This window comes from Pseudophryne corroboree, chromosome 4, assembly GCF_028390025.1.
Source record: "Pseudophryne corroboree isolate aPseCor3 chromosome 4, aPseCor3.hap2, whole genome shotgun sequence".
In the NCBI taxonomy this organism is placed as follows: domain Eukaryota; kingdom Metazoa; phylum Chordata; class Amphibia; order Anura; family Myobatrachidae; genus Pseudophryne; species Pseudophryne corroboree.
Window position 1 is genome coordinate 325,367,180 of NC_086447.1, and position 22,923 is coordinate 325,390,102.

At 44.8% G+C, this 22,923-nt stretch overlaps 1 protein-coding gene and 1 long non-coding RNA gene across 4 annotated transcripts in view; one reads left to right on the forward strand and one right to left on the reverse strand.

Moving 5' to 3' along the window:
• Positions 1 to 14,517, reverse strand: part of PIGZ (phosphatidylinositol glycan anchor biosynthesis class Z) — a 79,136-nt gene extending 64,619 nt beyond the window's left edge. Inside the window, exon 1 of the mRNA XM_063916368.1 lies at positions 14,147 to 14,517. The gene's annotated coding sequence lies outside the window, so the exon portion shown is untranslated. The remainder of the gene's footprint in view (positions 1 to 14,146) is intronic.
• Positions 1 to 22,923, forward strand: part of LOC134909477 (uncharacterized) — a 289,430-nt gene that overhangs the window by 68,869 nt on the left and 197,638 nt on the right. For 2 of the 3 annotated variants that reach the window (XR_010175948.1, XR_010175950.1), the window contains exon 2: positions 7,091 to 7,180. The exons of the other annotated variant lie outside the window; for it this stretch is intronic. This is a non-coding gene — a long non-coding RNA (uncharacterized LOC134909477). The remainder of the gene's footprint in view (positions 1 to 7,090; positions 7,181 to 22,923) is intronic. 3 annotated transcript variants of the gene reach the window in all.

Sequence of the window (22,923 nt, forward strand, 5' to 3'; positions counted from 1 at the left end):
TGTACCGTACTGCTATATATATACTGGTGGTCAGCAAAATTCTGCACTGTCCTCCTACTATATACTGCGCACAACTACAATGCAGCACAGATATGGATAGTATACTTGACGACACAGAGGTAGAGCAATGGACTACTGTACCGTACTGCTATATATATATACTGGTGGTCAGCAAAATTCTGCACTGTCCTCCTACTATATACTGCGCACAACTACAATGCAGCACAGATATGGATAGTATACTTGACGATACAGAGGTAGAGCAATGGACTACTGTACCATACTTCTATATATATACTGGTGGTCAGCAAAATTCTGCACTGTCCTCCTACTATATACTGCGCACAACTACAATGCAGCACACATATGGAGCGTTTCCAGGCAGAGAACATAGATATTTGCAGCACACTGAGCACAGATATTTGCAGCACACTGAGCACAGATATTTGCAGCACACTGAACACAGAAACTGAGAGAACGCAGCCACGTCCTCTCGCTATCATCTCCAATGCACGAGTGAAAATGGCGGCGACGCGTGGCTCTTTATATGCAATACGAATCTCGTGAGAATACGACAGCGGGATGATGACGTTCGGGCGCGTTCGTGTTAACCGAGCAAGGCTGGAAGATCCGAGGCTGCTTCGGAACCGTGTAAAATAGGTGAAGTTCGGGGGGGGTTCGGATCTCAAGGAACCGAACCCGCTCATCTCTAGTGTACACACCCTTAGATGGAGATGGAACTGGTAACTCTGGAATAGGTCTATTACAGAGTTACCAGTTCCATCTCCATCTGATCTTCGGTCTGAAAGAAATCACAAAAAGTATCTTTAAGAACTTTTAAGAACTTTCAAGTGTTTTTGAGCGCTCCTTTGACAAACACTGTACTTCATAGTACAAAACATATACATATATACATAGTATCCCACACAAAGACACACATAGATCACCTCACACGTTGCACACACATAGTACAAAATGACCATACACAGCATACCACACACACATATATAGCTCACCACAAACATTGCACACACATACATAGTACACTAAACAAACATACATATCATACCACACCATACTTGCCTACCTGACCCTCTCCATGAGGGAGAAAATGCTCTGTTCCTGGACTTTCCTGGTAATGTATGATTGCCATCACCTGTGGTGAAACACCTTTCTTATTAATTAACTAGCTCACCACAGGTGATGGCAATCATACATTACCAGAAAAGTCCAGGAACAGAGCATTTTCTCCCTCATGGAGAGGGTCAGGTAGGCAAGTATGTACCACACACAGTAGTACTGCAATCACATACACATTGCAAAGTCATACATATCATACCACCAGAGTCGGACTGGCCCACAGGGGAACAGGGGAAACCACCGGTAGGCCCCACTACCTGTGGGCCCTCCTCCTCCTCTAGGGATCAGGTTCCAGTCTCTATCCTAGTGCACATGAATTATGCATTATACATATGTTACATTATACTTCATAAGAACATGGTTTATTATATATTTACCAAGGTGCACAGAACATGTACTCTGTAATGGTTAGCCAAACCTCTATGGTGATTGGCCACACCCTTAAGCATGGGCCCCTACAACCGCATTCCCCCCTTCATTCCCCAGTCCGACACTGCATACCACACACACACACACACACACACACTGTACATACTGTATATACACACAAACATACCTAGTGCTGAGAGGAGGAGACTGGCGGCAGCCGGCCCATGCATTTCAGAATGTGAGAAGTCGGACGAAGGAGCAGCTGTGGGATGAGCATGTGCAGCAACTCCCCAGCTCTCCCGTCCGTGACATTCTCTTGAGCTCTGCCGGAAAAAGCTCTGTGCTGCGGTCGCGATTGCGATCGCCGTTTATTCTGAGACTAAGACATAGCTGTCTCCGTCTCTGGAAAAAATAATTTGGTCCATCAGGGGGGGGGGTTTCTGGGCCACTGCTTACGACTGAATCCTGTGCCCACCTCTGAATCATACTTGCCTACCTGACCATCTCCATGAGGGAGAAAATGCTCTGTTCCTGGACTTTCCTGGTAATGTATGATTGCCATCACCTGTGGTGAAACACCTTTCTTATCAATTCTTATCAATTAACTAGCTTCCCACAGGTGATGGCAATCATACATTACCAGGAAAGTCCAGGAACAGAGCATTTTTTCCCTCATCGAGAGGGTCAGGTAGGCAGTATGTTCTGAATCAAGTCCATTGTTTACAATGCTTAATGTTCCCACCAGGAGCATATTAAAAGAGGAGGGGGCCTGTGTGCAGTCTGTACCCGTACCTGCTCATCCCTACCCAGAAACACAGTAGACTTTGAGCGCGAGGAGTACCAATAGATAGCAGCCACCCTGAATCCTCTGATACTCAGCGCATGCTGCTGGACTGGGGAGGGAGAGTGGCTACTGCAGCTCGCTGCTGTATGCTTTTATTCAGCGGCCAGTGGTAGTGTTCAGGAAAGAAGTGTTCCGGGGGGTAGTGATCGCAGTGATTGCTCTTGCCCCCCCCCTTAAACCTGGCCCTGGCGGTGGTGCGGACAAGAAGTGGAGGGCAGGACGAGTGGGAGCAGGTTCCCATGTCTTAAGTTCCCCAGGCCCCCCGAAGGCTTATTGCAGCCTTGCTCTAATGTCTTTACTGCCAGACTTCCCGATTCCCAGGTCCATGCATACTCATACCTCCCAACAGTCCCGCATTTCGCAGGACAGTCACGTTTTTTTGGGACTGTCTGACTGTCCCTCCTGCGGGCATTAGTGTTCCACAGTGGAGGGGGCAGTTGGGAGGCTCCTGTCACTCACTGCCCTGCTTAGCATTCACAGGAGACAGAGGGACAGGGGGCATGCTAGCAGCTCACAGAGCGCTGGCCATGCCACCATAGTAACAGAAAATGGGGGCGTGTCTCGCTTCAGCGGCTTTCCGGTGAAGCCACGCCTCCTTTCCAACAGGTCACACCCTATTTCCGAGTGGGCACGCAAAAGGGTCCCGCATTAAAATTAATAGAAGTTGGGGTTGTATGCATACTATAGTTATAGAATACTTAGGGCCTAATTCAGAGATGTACGCAGGAGTGCTGTGGCATGCATACTAACAATTAGCAGAAATCTGTGGCTGCGCAAGGTCCATTCTGTGCCTGTGTAAGCTGAGGCCTACTCAGCTGCACATCTGCGTGTGCATCTCAACTGATGGTCAATGGGTGGAATTCAAATGTTTGAAAAGTCGGTTAGGTGTCTGTTTTTTCCTATTAGATAGGAAAAAACAGACTCTCAACTGACTTTTCAAACATTTGAATCTCCCCCACTATGTTAGATCCCATCATTTGACGCTGGTCGCAGTTCTGGGATCGCAGCTACTGTACATGCAGCAGGGGTGTCTTCTGCTGAGACGTCATCTTAAAATAGGATGGAAATGTAAAGATGCTTACAGGTTTCCGTCCATCTCTGAATCACACCCTTAGAACATAATCTACATTACTATGTAGATAACTGTGGACAACAGATTAACATACTGTAGGACTGCCCCAGGAAATAAAATATACGACAAGCATAGGAAAGTAAACTTTATTTAAGAAAATAGATTGCTAAGCACCACATGTGCAATTATTTAAAAGAAAAAAAAAAAACACAAAATTAAAGTGTCCTATTAAATCATGTTACTAGAATGCTCATCAGAAGAGCAGGAAAACAAATGCCCACAGGCCTCTTTGTTTTACAGATTAGGGTCATGACTGATAGATAGACAGGGACACTTTGTCACATGGCCTAAGGAGAGGACACTTATATAGCTATAACTAGGATTATCCTGCAGGAGGACACAGCTGATGAATCATCATTATGCTCGCTTTTCATTCCTTTCTATAATAGTCAGTTATTAATGTGGGTGTATATACCTCAGGCCAATATTTGGCAGCGGTTTCCTGGTCATCATCAGGACAACATTGTGTGATGTCTAGAGAAACTCTCCATTCCACAGATTATTAGAAAAATGTAAGGTAGGCACCTGGTAATACCTCCTACATCTATAGAAAATGTAAGGTAGGCACCTGGTAATACCTCCCACATCTATAGAAAAATGTAAGGTAGGCATCTGGTAATACCTCCCACATCTATAGAAAAATGTAAGGTAGGCACCTGGTAATACCTCCCACATCTATAGAAAAATGTAAGGTAGGCACCTGGTAATACCTCCCACATCTATAGAAAAATGTAAGGTAGGCATCTGGTAATACCTCCCACATCTATAGAAAAATGTAAGGTAGGCACCTGGTAATACCTCCTACATCTATAGAAAAATGTAAGGTAGGCACCTGGTAATACCTCCTACATCTATAGAAAAATGTAAGGTAGGCATCTGGTAATACCTCCCACATCTATAGAAAAATGTAAGGTAGGCAACCTGGTAATACCTCCCACATCTATAGAAAAATGTAAGGTAGGCATCTGGTAATACCTCCTACATCTATAGAAAAATGTAAGGTAGGCATCTGGTAATACCTCCCACATCTATAGAAAAATGTAAGGTAGGCAACCTGGTAATACCTCCCACATCTATAGAAAAATGTAAGGTAGGCACCTGGTAATACCTCCTACATCTATAGAAAAATGTAAGGTAGGCATCTGGTAATACCTCCCACATCTATAGAAAAATGTAAGGTAGGCAACCTGGTAATACCTCCCACATCTATAGAAAAATGTAAGGTAGGCATCTGGTAATACCTCCTACATCTATAGAAAAATGTAAGGTAGGCATCTGGTAATACCTCCCACATCTATAGAAAAATGTAAGGTAGGCAACCTGGTAATACCTCCCACATCTATAGAAAAATGTAAGGTAGGCACCTGGTAATACCTCCCACATCTATAGAAAAATGTAAGGTAGGCACCTGGTAATACCTCCCACATCTATAGAAAAATGTAAAGTAGGCATCTGGTAATACCTCCCACATCTATAGAAAAATGTAAGGTAGGCACCTGGTAATACCTCCCACATCTATAGAAAAATGTAAGGTAGGCAACCTGGTAATACCTCCCACATCTATAGAAAAATGTAAGGTAGGCAACCTGGTAATACCTCCCACATCTATAGAAAAATGTAAAGTAGGCATCTGGTAATACCTCCCACATCTATAGAAAAATGTAAGGTAGGCACCTGGTAATACCTCCCACATCTATAGAAAAATGTAAAGTAGGCATCTGGTAATACCTCCCACATCTATAGAAAAATGTAAGGTAGGCACCTGGTAATACCTCCCACATCTATAGAAAAATGTAAGGTAGGCATCTGGTAATACCTCCCACATCTATAGAAAAATGTAAGGTAGGCACCTGATAATACCTCCCAAATCTATAGAAAAATGTAAGGTAGGCACCTGGTAATACCTCCTACATCTATAGAAAAATGTAAGGTAGGCATCTGGTAATACCTCCCACATCTATAGAAAAATGTAAGGTAGGCACCTGGTAATACCTCCCAAATCTATAGAAAAATGTAAGGTAGGCACCTGGTAATACCTCCCACATCTATAGAAATATGTAAGGTAGGCACCTGGTAATACCTCCCAAATCTATAGAAAAATGTATGGTAGGCACCTGGTAATACCTCCCACATCTATAGAAAAATGTAAGGTAGGCACCTGGTAATACCTCCCACATCTATAGAAGAATGTAAGGTAGGCAACCTGGTAATACCTCCCACATCTATAGAAAAATGTAAGGTAGGCAACCTGGTAATACCTCCCAAATCTATAGAAAAATGTAAGGTAGGCACCTGGTAATACCTCCCAAAACTATAGAAAAATGTAAGGTAGGCACCTGGTAATACCTCCCAAATCTATAGAAAAATGTAAGGTAAGCAACCTGGTAATACCTCCCACATCAAACAAGCAAACTAGGAGCTGAGTTGCACTGATCTCTCTCTTTAGATGCAAATGGAAAATGTTGGGATACAGAAGTAACTTGTCCATATGCCCGTCCAAGTCTGAGTCGGACGTCTTTCTGTCTTTTTGTCTTTCTGTGAAATAATGCATTTCGAGGCGTGAATGTGATCCATACTTGCCTACCCTCCCGGAATGGCCGGGAGGCTCCCGAACATCGGGTGGCCCTCCCGGCACCCCGGAAAGGTGGGCAAGCCTCCCGCTTTCCGTGCTGCCCCTCCACGACCCTCCTCAGCCGCCCCGCAGCAGAGAACAAGTGGACGGTCAGATGACGCGATTTGCGCTGAATCGCGTCATTGTAGCTCCGCCCCCCCACTATACAGCACCTCTTTTCTCGGCACTGCATAGCGGGGGGCGGAGCCACGATGACGCGTTCCTGATGCCACGCCCCAGGACTGTCCAGTACCCTGTTAGCCATGCCCCCGGAACGCCCATCCTGCTGCCAGCCACACCCCCATGCACCTACAACACTGCCTCCTCCCGGAGGAGGGGGCAGCAAAGTAGGTAAGTATGATGTGATCACATGGAACTACCCGATACTCTCCTGGAAGAGCAGGAAGATCTCCCACACCGTTCAGAATGGAGAGATAATCACCAGCATTCACGTGTCCGTGGGGAGGGGCTAAATAAAATGACGATAATCACGTCATTTTAGCCCGGCCCTCTTCCCGCGGACCCACAAATCGCAGCGTTTTCCCGAGTTGGGGACGGGGCATGGAGATGTCAGAGCCCAGCCCTGCCCCCCAAAGTTTCTGGAGAGAAGAAATGAAAAGTAGGTAAGTACGAACTAAACTGCCTTATAAGAGTGTCATGGGTGTGTGTCTAAAGCTCCGTGTGATTCGTGAGTCGTGCGGAAGAGGGAGGGAAGCCTGTTAGAAAGATCTCTTACACCTGGCACTGGTGCAAGTGCCCATACTAATGAGGATTTGATGCAGCTGGTGTAAAATCAATGAGTGGCATGGGTTTTTGCCTGCACATGCACAATACCCTACATAGGTAATCCAGGCTTCCTCAGGATCAGATTCCTATAATCTGTGCTCTTCAATATTGTCACCAAACTGCAGGCTATCACAGGAACTAATTGGTGTAGCACATACAGCAAAGGAAATCATATACTGAAATAAACATCTACCTTGCTTTATTTTAGAAAAGAATTGTTCCACCCTCATGAAGGTCTGCGCCTAGATTTTGAAGAAAATGTATGAGTTTGCAGTATGTGGCTGGGACGCACGGTGAGGTAAATAGCTGAGGAGGCACTGGCTTGTACCAGAGCCAGATTTACATGCAATATACAGGGCCGGAATAACAATGGGGCTGATAGAGCTGCAGCTCCAGGCCCACTCTCCAGAACAGGTGCACAGCTTCTGCAGATCTCTGTGCTGCTGTAGACAGAAAAGAAATGTTTCTACCTACGGCAGCCTGCTGCGTTCTAGGCCCTGCCCCTTCTGGCATCAACGCCTAACACCCCCCTTCCCGCCGTGCCAAGTCCCGCCTGCCCTGATGCTCACCTCTTCTGGTGTACATGCTTGGATACTGTGGCTGGTCCCTTCCCAAGCCATGGTCTGCCCTGTTGCTGCATTTTGTGCACGTCCAGATAGTCCCTCCCACCTCCAGGCCCACCCCCTCCTGCTCCTATACCCCAGCTGCTTCTCTCTTTTCTTCTGTTCTGCCCATACTCATTCACAGACCCTCTCCTCTATACCCCCTATCCTATGTGAGACTGCCTCCCTCTAATTCTTACTCTCTGGAGGCGAAGCTTCTGTGCATGCACCACGCAGGGACCTGAGGAAAGAGACAGAGACATTCTCCTTAAAGGTAAATGTCTGTGGAGGCTGTGTATGTTCCAGTGTAAAGGGAGGGAGGATTACTGAAGTGTAATGCAGTGATGTTGTGTGGGGTGTAAGTGCTATTATGTAATGTGTGTGTGTGGGGGGGTGGGGGGGGGGTGGCACTGTGGGGCAGACTTATTAAGCCTGGTGAAGTGATAAAGTGGAAGGTGATAATGCACCAGCCAGTTAGCTCCTAACTGTCATTTTTCAAACCCAGCCTGTGCCATGGAAGTTAGGAGCTGATTGGCTGGTGCGTTATCACCTTCCTCCTTATCACTTCACCAGGATTAATAAATCTGCCCCTCATGAGTAATGTAGTATGGGTAAGTACTGCAGGTTTTGTAGTGATAATGTGGGTGGGTGGGTAGGTAGGTAGGGACTTTAGTGATGTAGTATGGGTATGTAGGTAGTGTAGTGATGTAGTGCGGGTAGGTAGTGTAGTGATGTAGTGTGGGTAGTAAGTGTAATGATGTAGTGTAGTGATAATGGGGTTATTCAGAGATGTATGCAGGTCTACTTCTCACAGCAAGATCTGTGTCCATCTACTCACATGCTGGGGGCTGCCCCGCATAAGGCAAGGCCGCCCAGCAAGTATGTGGCATCACCCCACAATGCGTCTGCAATTTAATTGATTGATGGTAGCGCAGTATGGTGGTGTGGGATGGTAGCACAGTATGGTGGTGCAAGAAGGTAACGCAGTAATGTGGTGCAGGAAGGTAGCGCAGTAGTGTGGTGTGGGAATGTAGAGCAGTAATGTGGGAAGGTTACGCAGTAATGTGGTGTGGGAAGTAACACAGTAATGTGGTGTGGGAAGGTAGTGCAGTAATGTGGGGTGGGAAGGTAGTGCAGTAATGTGGTGTGGGAAGGTAGCACAGTAATGTGGTGTGGGAAGGTAGAGCAGTAATGTGGGAAGGTAGCGCAGTAATGTGGTGTGGGAAGGTAGCGCAGTAATGTGGTGTGGGAATGTAGAGCAGTAATGTGGGAAGGTTACGCAGTAATGTGGTGTGGGAAGTAACACAGTAATGTGGTGTGGGAAGGTAGTGCAGTAATGTGGGGTGGGAAGGTAGTGCAGTAATGTGGTGTGGGAAGGTAGCACAGTAATGTGGTGTGGGAAGGTAGAGCAGTAATGTGGGAAGGTAGCGCAGTAATGTGGTGTGGGAAGGTAGCGCAGTAATGTGGTGTGGGAATGTAGAGCAGTAATGTGGGAAGGTTACGCAGTAATGTGGTGTGAGAAGTAACACAGTAATGTGGTGTGGGAAGGTGGTGCAGTAATGTGGAAAGGTAGCGCAGTAATGTGGGGTGGGAAGGTAGTGCAGTAATGTGGTGTGGGAAGGTAGCACAGTAATGGGGTGTGGGAAGGTAGAGCAGTAATGTGGGAAGGTAGCGCAGTAATGTGGTGTGGGAAGGTAGTGCAGTAATGTGGAAAGGTAGCGCAGTAATGTGGTGTGGGAAGGTAGTGCAGTAATGTGGTGTGGGAAGGTAGTGCAGTAATGTGGTGTGGGAAGGTAGCGCAGTAATGTGGTGTGGGAAGGTAGAGCAGTAATGTGGGAAGGTAGCGCAGTAATGTGGTGTGGGAAGGTAGTGCAGTAATGTGGAAAGGTAGCGCAGTAATGTGGTGTGGGAAGGTAGTGCAGCAATGTGGTGTGGGTAGGTAGATGTAGTGCGGGAATGTAGTCTGGAGAGGTAGTGCAGTGAAATAGTGTGGAGGGGATGTAGCTATGTGACCGGCGGACAGGAGATCACTGGTCACAATACTGACACCTACATCCCGCCCCTTTATAATCCCGACAGTCAGCATGCCGACTAGCAGGGACTATTCCCATGACACCCATAGAGTGGGAATAGAACCTGTGCTCGCCACCGTTCCCGCAAGGGGCTTCATTACGCCCCCACCCCCGCCGGTCATCTCAATGCCGGGATCCCAGCGTCAGTATGGTGACCGGTGGTCTCCTGACTGCTGGCAGGGGTGTAGCGATGGTGGCTCCAGTGGAGCACGAGCTCCAGGTGCTGGAAAAGTTAGAGGGCGCATCATCGTCTCTACCCACCCCCTCCTTCTGCCCACTATGCTGCGGGCCGCTGTACAGGCAGCCGCAGAGCAAGAGCTGGAGAAGCAGTGGGGCACACACTGACTTGGACTTGGAAACTTGGGCCCGGATTTATCAAGCTCTGCCGCCCTTTTTATATGGCTCACTGTCTGCTTGTAGCTGTGCAGCAGGCCTACTTCTGTCTTGCAGCACCACTTTCTGCCCCAGCTCCTCTTTCTGACCCGACTGCTGCAGCACCTCTCTTTGTTCCAGCTACTGAAGCATTTCTCTCTGTCCCAGCTGCTGCAGCACCTCTTTCTGCCCCAGCTGCTGCAGAACCTCTCTCTGCCTCGGTTGTTACAGCATCCCTCTCTGCCCCGGTGCTGCAGCACCTCTCTCTATATTGATACTGCAGCACCTCTCTCTGCCCCAACTGCTGCTGCAGCACCTCTCTGCATTAGAAGCTGCAGAGTAACATGGATAAGCGGGTCTACTGTGGCATAACATGTATAAACGGCTCTACTGTGGTCTTACATATATAAGTGAATCTATTGTGTTGTAACATATATAAGCGGCTGTACTGTGGTGCAACATGTATAAGCAGTTCTACTATTGTGTAACATGTATAAGCGGCTCTACTGTGGTGTAAATGGTATAAGCGGCTGTACTTTAGTGTAACATGTATAATTGGTTCTACTGTGTTGTAACGTGTATAAACAGCTCTACTTTCGTGTAACTTATATAAGCGGCTCTACTGTGGTGTAAAGTGTATAAGCGACACTACTGTGTGGTGTAATGTGAATAATGGACAATACTGTGCGGTGTAATCTGAATTGGTACTATTCTGTGTCCATGCCCCTTCCCCATGAAGCCACTTCAATATATATTTGTTCCGCGCCTTCGGCGTGTGCTGTCCCTTTTTTAAACATGAGGGGGCCCCAAAAAACTTTCTCCCTAAGCTCCACAAGGTCTAGAACCGGCCTTGTCACCAATTTTAGGATTTTTCTATATTTTGTATTATCAAATGTAACATGCACCCAATTCAGTATACGGGGGGGGGGGGGGGGGGGGCAAAACGTGCCTTTGCTCCGGCCACCATGGCACCTAGCTACACCTCTGTCTCTACTGTGCTCAGGGCTTGGTGAGTCAAGTCTCTGAAACCCATCTTGTTCTATAAAGCAATTGCTCATGCATCCTGGCAATATATATTTTCAATGTATTATTTACTAGAGCGATATATATTGTGTGTGTATGTATGTATGTATGTATGTATGTATGTATGTATATATATATATATATATATATATATATATATATATATATATATATATAGAAAACTCGAATTATGCAAAGGTATGATTTTTTTTCTTCCCCCGAATCGATCACTGTTGCTGGCAGTGATCAGGCGGCCTGTGGCACCCATCCCCCTTCTATCCAGCGGCTGTGGCTTGCACTGTCTCCCTCCTAGAGCCCCAACACTATCCCACCTAGAAGCTGTGCCTTATACAGTGCTCTCCCACCCTGCAGCTATGTCTTGCACTGTGCCACCCACTCTCCCACCCCGCAGCTACACTGTGTCTCTCCCCCCCTCAACTAGACCAGGCGCAGACGCCCGGGTGTGCAGGACAGGGAACCGAAGGTGTCACATAAATAGCAGCATATGTGTACAGCATGCAGGGGGGTAAGGGACATACATCATGGGAAGGCCATTGTCTGTGTTCTATCGTCTGTCCATGTCCCAGCATATGTGTGTCAGACTGTGTCAATGTAATTGTGTCAGAATCTGCGTGTCAACATCTGTCTGTGTGTCAGCAGTTGTCTGTGTCAATGTCTGCAGCAAAATTTTTTATCTGACTCAAAATCAGGCTCTATGCGGAGACAGTATTCTGCCTCCCCCTACAAACCCCACCCCCATTAGGGCTACTTCCTGAAATTTTCCCGGGCTGGTTTTCCATCCCAATCCGCCCCTGAACACGGCAAAGAATAATCACCCTGGCCTGCACATCAGCATGATTGCAGCTCACGCTAGTGTGTACTCAGCATAACAGTTTCTGAAAAGCTTTGGCAGAGTACGGAGGCAGCTAGAGAGAAATATTGCCACTTAACAATTTGATAAAGATGTTGTTTCATACAAGCAGCTGTGATAACAACATTAGCAAGTGCTTTATAGTTTGCTAAAGCAGCTTAAAATAACAATGAATAGCAAACCATCTTATTATTAACCAAGAAATGTTTGTTTTTGTGTGGAGCTCCTCAGGCAGCATTCCGAATTGTCTTATCATCCTTTGAAAGTCAAAATAGAAGTCAGATTCATACTTGGATAAATATAACATATTAGACTCTAATGCGTCTATTTATTAAAACCCTTTAAAAAATGATTTTGTATCACTGCTTATTGGCTAATTATCAGGAAAAAAGGTCACACGGGCACCTCCGCATTTCTCAACTGCCCACCAGTTAGAAGTCAAGAAGCACAGGTGTGAACTGGTTTATTGGATATTTGTGACAGGTGTGAACTGGTTTATTGGCTATTTGTGAGCTGGGACTGGGGCCCGACTCAGCTAGCAATTCCAGATCAAACTAAAAGAAACTTTTCTTTTGTTTTCTTTGAAAATACTAATAATAATAATAATAATAATAATACATTTATTACTGTGGGCATCAGTAGCTAATGACACCCCAATGGTGTCCTCCATGGTAATAGGCTTCGCCATCCTAGAATGCCCCCAGGGAATGATATCACCCTCCATAGCTGATGATAGTATTTAGCAGCAGAGGGTTTATTAAGTAAATTCCTTAAATCTTGTGAAAACATCAAGTTTGTGCCAGAGGAAAAATGCACCTTAAAGCTCAAACTTATGGGGAGATTCAATTAGCCACTGGACTTACTGCACAGCTACAACACCGCCACCCGTTTTAAGGCCTGGAGCTATTACATTTTTTGGCCATTTCCATTTTCCACTCTCAGTAAGCCCATGGCTAACGAGCTTTAAGTCGTAACTCCTGGATGAAGTACACGGAGCCTTGGAATTACTTCTGAAGATACAGGAAAAATCCACATTAAGGTGGACATTTACTATGTAGTGATAAAAGTGGAGAAATGAGCCAGTGGAGAAGTTGCCCATAGCAACCAATCAGCATTGACGTAACACTTCTAATGTGCATACTATAACAGTATGCAGAGCAGCTGATTGGTTGACATGGGCAACTTCTCCATTGGCTCACTTCACTTTTATCACTGCTTAGTACATGTCCCCCTTTGTGAACCCTTGGCCCTTGGCGCAGCGGGCAATAATTGAATAGCTCAGGGCAAAGCTGTAGCCATGCGATAAGACCCTTGGCTAATTGAAACTTCCTCTTAATGTAGTTCCATAATGAATGTATCCAGGCAGTTATATGATTTGGAAACAGGAATATGTTACTCTGACTGTGCCAGCCTGCTAAAAATGCAATACTCTGCCCTACTGTATAGTAACTCAAATTCAGCAGATGTCATGGTGGGTATGAGTCTGACATTGTCAGTTACGCTGTGTAAGATATGAATAGAAGGTACAGAACTGCCATCTTTAGCTATGCACGGGCTTGAAATCATTTTCCTGTATAATTTGTAGATATAATTCACTGTATTTAAAATATATAAAATATCTACAAATCGAAAGCGAGTATTTTGGTGAAATCATGCAGAGGAAGCTTTCTCCAGAGGGCAGAGATGTTTGCAGTTTTTGGCAATAGCTCTATAGAGCTAACATAGATATTTCCTGATTTTATTTCATTTTATCATGGAGGGGAAACACATTACAGAAGAGAAGAAAAAAATCTATCTATCTATCTATCTATCTATCTATCTATCTTTAAATCCATAGTCTCTCTCTCTCTCTCTCTCTCTCTCTCTCTCTAGATAGATCTATCTATCTATCTACCTATCTAATATCTATCTATCTATCTATCTATCTATCTACATATCTAATATCTATCTATCTATCTACATATATTTTCGTGCTACAGAAATGGAAGATGCCAGGAGCGTGGGAGTTACAGGATAACAAGATTAACCCAGATTATACACTGATCCTCTCTTTGATGCTCTGACCACTGGAGGGCGCCATAGAACATGCAGTAAATGCTGGTGGGTCTATTAACCTCGTCTGCGCTGCAGCTACTATGTAGGCACCCACCAGTTGTATGTCTTTACCGTATTGCTGCAATGCTGTGTGATGCACAGCAGAGCATCTTCTTATCACCTGGTCCTGTCTGGAAAACGCACACTGACCTACTGAGCAGCGCACAGGAATTCAGTGTATGCTGCTTTTATGATAAAATTAATATTTGCCTGTATTAAATGTCACTTACCTCCCGTGTCCTGAGGGTGATCTCCCTATGGAACAGAACGAATTGTGCTGCAGTTTGCAGGAGCTGTCACCCTGGTCCCCGGCAGAATGTATTGTTTTCCATTATTCTCCACAAGAGCCCCCGTCAATAGACTGCAGCAGCCAAGGCTGGGGGGTAGTCATACATATGCATGAAGAGTATCCTTGTTATAGAAAGAATGTATCAGATCCTCTGCTGCCACTGAAAACCATTGCAGGTCCCTAGACGATCAGATTCTATTCACGCGTGGCTACAATCTTCTTCCCACCATTATAGTCTGCAGCATAGGCAATCCAATCAAGGGGCTCAAGCAGCTCACACATAATAGTCCCTTATCCTATTCTGTATGGATAGCCGGAACATATAGCACACTCTCCTTTGCATGTAGCCTGTCAGTCATTTTTCTGCAATATGAAAATGACAGTCAGTCTGTATGTTCCATGTATGTATTCTGTCTGGAAAGCACTTTTACCAAGGATATAATAGTATTATGAAACAGAAGGAGATAATGGAGTAACGTTATTAATATGATACAGTAATACAGGTTGAGTCTCCCTTATCCAAAATGCTTGGGACCAGAGGTATTTTGAATATGGGATTTTTCCGTATTTTGGAATAATTGCATACCATAATGAGATATCATGGTGATGGGACCCAAGTCTAAGCACACAATTCATTTATGTTTCTTATACACCTTATACACACAGCCTGAAGGTCATTTAATACAATATTTTTAATAACTTTGTGTATTAAACAAAGTTTGTGTACATTGAGCCAACAAAAAACAAAAGTTTCACTATCTCACTCTCACTCCAAAAAGTCTGTATTTCGGAATATTCCGTATTTCGGATATTTGGATATGGGATACTCAACCTGTATCTAATAAGATGTTACATTGAATATAACAATTACTGTTCTAAAATGAATGCACCAATATGAATGGTCTTTCTGTAGGGAAATAGCTCCGTCTTGTGGACGAAGTGGGTACTGTGCTTATATGTTTTTTTATTATTGTAACAAAAGATGCTCAGGCAGAGATACCAATCTATGCAAAGTAAAGCTGCAATCCAGAATGTGTTAATTCTTCATTGTGGTATTTTTCTGTCGTCAGTGACCCTAGAATTCAGTTGTAAAGAGTATAAAGAAAGTAACATAGTATATTTTACGAGGCTGAAGTTAGCTTTGAAGCCAATTTCAGCCTCGTGTATATTTGACAGTAGCAAAAATAAAAGGAGACGTATTTTTTTGTTTGTAGCTCACCCACGGTAGAAGTCACAAACTAACCTGCCAGTCAAAGGCAGGGTATTCTGACATGTAATGTAAAAATGTACACAATGACAAGAGGTCCTGAGAAGGGATGGGGAATATGAGGGTCCATAGGGGAATAAAAGTACAGCTGGGCACACACTTCTGCGATCACTCAACCGAGTGATGTGTCCCCAGGTTGACCCTGTGATCCCCCTGAGAGCCCCGGAAACACTGTGCTAGGAATAACTCAGTGTGTACAGGCTTCTATGGGATAGGAGGGTCAGGATGATAAATATTAACAGCACATAATGGCCCTCATTCCGAGTTGTTCGCTCGCTAGCTGCTTTTTAGCAGCAGTGCAAATGCTAAGCCGCCGCCCTCTGGGAGTGTATCGTAGCTTAGCAGAAGTGCCACCGAAAGGATCGCAGCTCTGCTACAAAAAAAGGTTGTGCAGTTTCAAAGTAGCTGCAGACCTACTCCTTCCTTGCGATCACTTCAGACTATTTAGTTCCTGTTTTGACGTCACAAACACGCCCTGCGTTCGTCCAGCCACTCCCCCGTTTCTCCAGCCACTCCTGTGTTTTTATCTGGCACGCCTACGTTTTTACACATACTCCCCGAAAACGGTCAGTTACCACCCAGAAACACCCACTTCCTGTCAATCACACAGCGATCACCAGTGCGACTGAAAAGCGCCGCTAGACCTTGGGTGAAACTGCATCGGCTTTTGTGAAAGTACGTCGCACGTGCGCACTGCGCCCCATACGCATGCACAGAAGTGCCGATTTTTAGCCTGATCGCTGCGCTGCGAACAACGGCAGCTAGCGATCAACTCGGAATGACCCCCAATATGCGACCTCCTAACTGACCACTCCTACAACGGATCAGCATACGCTTCTAAACAATCATCGGCCCGCTTACCCGATATCAGGCAATATGGCTGTGAATTGTATAGGTATATAACCAGCTTACTGGATGAGATTCAAAGTTTGAGACTATACCAGATTCATGATAATGTTGGCATGCTGTGTGACCAACATCTTTATATCAGTTTTATAAACTACAGATTCTTAGTCATTTCTCACCACCTACCTATAATCCTATTAACATACAGTATATCAAGAACTACCAAGGGCTGCATTTAGGAATGAACCATAGTTCCTTTAGTACTCACTAATAGGGTTATGGCATCAGACCTGCATGTAGCAAACAGCACTAGGGACAGGCATCAATTTCTGATTTTTTTCTTTCTCTAATAGGTCATTGTTCATACCCGATAGATATATGTGTGTGTGTGTTTTATGTAGTTGTTTTTTCTTAATTGATTCTGGAGACATTGGGGCCCATTCAGTGGCGTAACTAGTAATTTTTCTCCCCAAGCCAAAAAATTCTCTTGCGCCAACCTCCCCCTCTCCATAATTGGCACTAGAAAAGTGACGAAGCTGCGCATGCCAAAAAATGGATGTGGCCTCACTAAAATGGGTGTGGCTTCACTGAAAGGGACGTGGCATTGCAGCAAAAGCCTACCTTATACCCCAGATTTGCAACCTGTATGCCAAGACATTAGCCACACAAAGGAAAAAAAAATAATCCTGATTCATGACCCTAACATTATTTGTAATTTTTCCTCCTTATAGTAATGCCCCTTACACATTATGCCACATACTGCATTGACCCTTAGACATTATGCCACACACCATAATGCCCATTACACAATATGCCACACACCATAATGCCTGTGATACATTATGCCACACATCGCAATGCCTGTTATAAATTATGCCACACAATGCAATGCCCCTGAGACATTATACCACACACCATAATGCCCATTACACAATATGGCCACACAATAGTACCCCCAATTCAAATGACACCACACAGTAGTGCAACTTTATTCACATTTTATCATGCAATATTGTCCCTTATTCATGTTACATCACACAATAGTACCACTTTACCTTATATACGTTACTCCTCACAGTAGTGCCCCCTGTTAACATTGCATCACACTGAATTGCTCCTTATTCACATTACACCACACCATATTGGTCTTTATTCACATTATACAACATAGTAGTGGCCTTTTTTTATGTTACGCCACACAGTAGAGCACCTTATACACATAATGCCACACATTACTAATGCCTTTATACACATAATACCACACAGTAATGCCCCTTACACATATGACACACATTATGTATTAATGTCCTTATAAACATAATGCACCTTACACATATGCTGAACATTATTAATGCATTTATACATGACACACATAATGCCCCTTACACATATGCCAAACACTATTGCACAACCAACCCACCCGCACACTGCACTCACACGGCCGCTAACACTGTGACCTCTGCCTCTAATTGAATACAGATGTGTCCTCATACATCTTGCCTCAATTCGCCATGCAGCAAGACATTCCTGGATTGAGTCAGCTAACATCTGGCGCATTTTTTGCAGAAAATGTGTCTTATTTGCATTGCTTTGTGACTAGGATGCACAAGCAGCTTCTGCTGATTAAAATGATATGTGGCATGCCTAAATTCGGTTTATGACTATGACTGTACCTGCATACGAAATGCTACGTTACAGTGATTTCCAGGAATGCACTGTTGCATAGAATTCCATATACAGATACAGCTCCAGTCACACAGAGAATATTATTTTAATCAGCATAAGCTGCTTGTGCCACTAGGCATTGGCCTAATTTGCCAATACCTAGGGCCGGCTCTGACTCCCACTGTCCCAGCTGCCGGGCAGAAGTATGAAATTAGAACCTCATCTTCTAGCTGCTACTCCTCTTCTTCCACTCCAGGGAGCTCTATGCTATGTGTGTCTCCATTCCCCCTCCAGTCACCAATGTGTATGTCGCCATGTCAACCCCAGGCCCCAGTGTTTCTCTGTATCTTCTGCCTTTTTTGGTTTATTATTTGAGGATCTTGCTTTTTGGTGCATTGTATGTGGATCTGGCATTTAAATGTATTTGTATTTAGTATGGATTCTGGTTTTCTGTGGATGTGTGTTACAGCAGTTCTCCTTCCCATCTTTCTCTATTTCTATAGTTTAATATAAGATATATTGACATGTTATAGTAACACCCACCCCCACAACCCAAAATTTGACAATAAAAAAAAGAAGAAAGAAATTGGTTTACACACCAATCAATGTTCCCACTATATCTCCTCCTACATTACCCACAGCTCCGCCCACCTCAGGAGTTCCTGAACCTGTTTTCTACAAAAATAGCACTGGATTTAAGTAAGGCTGGCAGGGCCGGCTGCAGGCCTACTAGCACCCTGAGTGAGAAATTTTGAAGCGCCCCCCCCCCCCCTTTCCCTCATTGTGTGCACTGAAAGCATGCGTGCTCTTGGGTAAGTGGGCATGGCTACACAACTTTATTTTATGTTATAAAACAATAATTATATATATTATCACACACCTCTCTACACACACACACACACACACACACACACACACACACACACACACACACACACACTTAGCAGTCTTACCCATAATGCCTACAGTACGGTTCCCTGCACATAATGTCCCCAGTATAGTGTCAGATACACATAATGATGCCAGTATAGTGCCTGTTACACATAACATTTCAGTATAATGCCGTATACACATAATGCACCCAGTATAGTGTCAGATACACTTAATGCCCTCAGTATAGTGCCAGTTACACATAACATTCCAGTATAGTGCTAGATACAAATAATACCCCCAGTATAGTGTCAGATACACATAATGCCCCAGTATAGTGCCAGTTACACATAACATTCCAGTATAGTGCCAGATACACATTATGCCCTCAGTAGTGCCACATACACATAATGCCCCAGTATAGTGCCATATACATATAATGCCCCCAGTATAGAGCCAGATACACGTAATGCCCCCAGTAGTGCCAGATACACATAATGCCCCAGTATAGTGCCAGATACACATAATGCCCCTAGTATAGAGCCAGATACACATAATGCCCCAGTATAGAGCCAGATACACATAATGTCCCCAGGATAGAGCCAGATACACATAATTCCCCCAGTCTAGTGCCAGATACACATACTTCCCCAATAGTGCCAGATACACATACTGCCCTCACTAATGCCAGATACACATAATGGCCCCAGTATAGAGCCAGATACACTTAATGCCCTCATATAGATCCAGATACACATAATGCCCCAGTATAGTAGATACACATGCTGCCCACAATAGAACCAGATACACAAAACCCCAGTAGTGCTGCTTACACAAACTGCCCCCAGAACTCGCCGCCTCTGTTGCTGGGCTCTACTATTTCTGCTGGGCTTTGCTGCTGCTGGCCTCCATGTTTCAGGGGAGGAGATCAAAGAGCGTGCCTCTCCTGCCCCTCAGTAAGTCCGGGTCTTCCATCTCCGACTGTGGGCATCTGAAATATGGCACCGCTGCTGGTTTGCGAGCTCTGATTGGCTGACGGCCAGCACATTAGAAAGACTGGCCTCTCTTAAAAACCTGGCACCCCACATGGCTGCTTTGGTTGAATGTGCCTGGAGCCGACCCTGAAAGCTGGGCACACACTGAGATGATATCAGTCCGATATGTCATTTCCAGCTGAATCGGGACGACATATCAGGCATATTGTTTAGTGTGTATGCCTCATATTCGGGTGCCCACGGTTGCTAGCAACATCGCCCGTTTGGTGCTGATGTACGGCTAACTGGGCATTAACGCTAGTAAAATGGTGTATGTTAATGCAAGATGGAGCAGTGATCATTCCGTCCATCATTAGATCATTCTGATGTGTACCCAGGATCCGATATGTCGGCCCGTCGGGCTGACATATCATCTGGGGATACATCGCTCAGTGTGTATCCAACTTTGGACTATTATCCTAGCCTCATTAAATAGTAGCTCCATGTCCATAACAGGCACTACTAATGAGGGCCTATCATTGTCAGTAAGAGCCACATCCTAAAGAAACTGCATACAAAGTGCTGTATACAATGAGTGGTAATATTGTAAACATTCTTGAGAGATAGCCTCAATATCAGTGATGCTGACATTAGTTGAATTATATGAGAAAGGGCAGAATATAACCAAACCAAATTGGTCAACAAGAATTTACCAGATTTGTTATCCCAACAAAAATACCTGTTAGGTTAATAGTCCAAGCCAAAATGGGTCCGTTCAGAACATACAGTATCATACAGGCACTTAGCATCCTCATACACCTGTCTAGCTGCAGGAGAATCATGCAAGAAGACAGCCTCATAGGCAGCTGACAATGCCTTGCTAAGTTCCTACATTCTAGAGACAAAAGGGTCTATGTACAAAGGCTTGGAGAGAGATAGTGGACGCAGATAAAGTGGATGGAGATAATTATTATTTTTCAAACACAGCCTATAACATGGCAGTTAGGAGTTGGTTGACTGGTACTTTATCTCCGTCCACTTTATTTCTCCAAGCCTTATTACATAGGCCTATAAGACCCTGCACCATCTGGCTATATACAGCACTATATGATATGATCTTATATGATTGGTTTAGAGGCCGCCCAAAATAAATTAATGTCAGTCAAGGTTGTCATCTTCATAATTCAGAAAAGCCCTTTCCAGATTTGCCCTAAAGTCAACAGACTTCTCTAAGTAGGCCAGAAATTAACAGTTATAGGATGTTAGGATAGGGGAGGCCAAAGTTAATGTGAACCAAACCAGTGCGTGGTCAGAAATTGCTATTGGTTCTTTGCCTAAACAGGGGACTCTATACAACAATGAAGAGGATATACAGTAAGCCAAAAATCAAGAAGTGATGGGGGTAAAATGTAAACTCTCTAGAAGTGGGGGGGTTGTCATCACCAGGGATCACACAAGTCCAGGGCTGTAGCCATAAGACTTAGAGGAGTTGACACATCCCGACTCCCAGGCAATGTATCTAAGTTAGGGAGCTGGACGAAATTGAAAATCCCACCCAATATAATATTGCTCTCATTTCGATACTGTTAATCTGCATCAGATGCTGGTTTGTCACGGTTTCTATTAGCCTGACTGCCTCTTGCACCCCTGGGCTGTTTGACCATGTATTTTTCCATGGGCCACAAAATTATAAGAAGAGGGCAACAGAGGCAGGAAGTTTGCTGATGGGTCTCTGAGGGGTAAGTTTGGAAAGATATGGTGGCAGTGAGAGGCACTGCAGGCAGAAAAGTTGTGTACCCCCAACACAGGAGCACTCTGGCTTGGAGGAGAGACTGAAAACTGTATGAGGGGGAAGTCTGGGAAGCAGCAGTCAGGTTCTGTAGGAAATATAACCGCCCAACGGTCCAGATTCTGTGCCTTGCAGCAAGAGTGGAGGTATGGCCAAATCAAATCACTAGGAAAGTTGTGGCAGTGAGAGCAGACCTGTGCAGCCAGGAAATTGGTGCCGTACAATTTCTTCCCGACAAAACCAAGTTAGCACCCTGTCCTCACAGAGACAGATTTTGGGGCAAGGGCCAAACACCTGGAAATGGGACTCATTGCCACAGAGCCGGCCCTAGGCATAGGCAAACTAGGCAAATGCCTAGGGCATTTAGAATTATGCTGATTAAAATGATATGCAGGATGCCTATATTCTGTGTGTGACTGCAGCTCTATCTGCATACGAAATGCTATGTTACACTTTATTCCTGGAAATCACTGTAACGTAGCATTTTGTATGCAGATACAGCCACAGTCACACACAGAATATAGGCATGCCGCATATCAATTTAATAAGCAGAAGCTACTTGTGCAAGTCACGCAGCAATGCAAATAAGATGCATTTTCAGCAATAAAATGTCCCCGTCTTTAGTAGAGCTGCCAGCTGACTCTTGCTAGGCATCTCCTGCTGCATGGTGCATTGAGGCAAGATGTACAGTATGAGGACACGTCTGTATCCAAGCAGAGGCAGAGGTCACAGTGTTAGCGTATGTGTGAGTGCTGTGTGGATTGGTTGTGCAGTAGTGTTCGGCATATGTGTAAGGTGCATTAGGTGTGTCATGTGTATAAATGCATTAATAATGTGCGGCATATGTGTAAGGGACACTATGTGTGTCATTATGTGTATAAGGGCATTAATAATGTGCCGCATATGTGTAAGGGGCATTGTGTGTGTTGTTATGTGTATAAAGGCATTAATAATGTGCAGCATATGTGTAAGGGGCATTATGTGTGTCATTATGTGTATAAGGGCATTAATAATGTGTGGCATATGTGTAAGGGACATTATCGGGGATATTCAATTGAAGTCGGACACTGCCATCTTGTCGGAAAGACTGCAGTTTCCGACTGTTTGAAGGGGTTCCGACTTATTCAATGCTGCCCCCTTTTTTCCGACAAGTCGCAAAATCCGACTAGTCGGAAACCTGTCAGAAAGCAGGTGTATTGTCGGAAGCGCGGTTTAGCCCCATTTTCGACAATGTCAATCCGACTTTAAAAAAAAGTCAGATTGGCATTGTCGGGAACAGGCCAAACCTGTTGGGTTTAGCCCAGCAT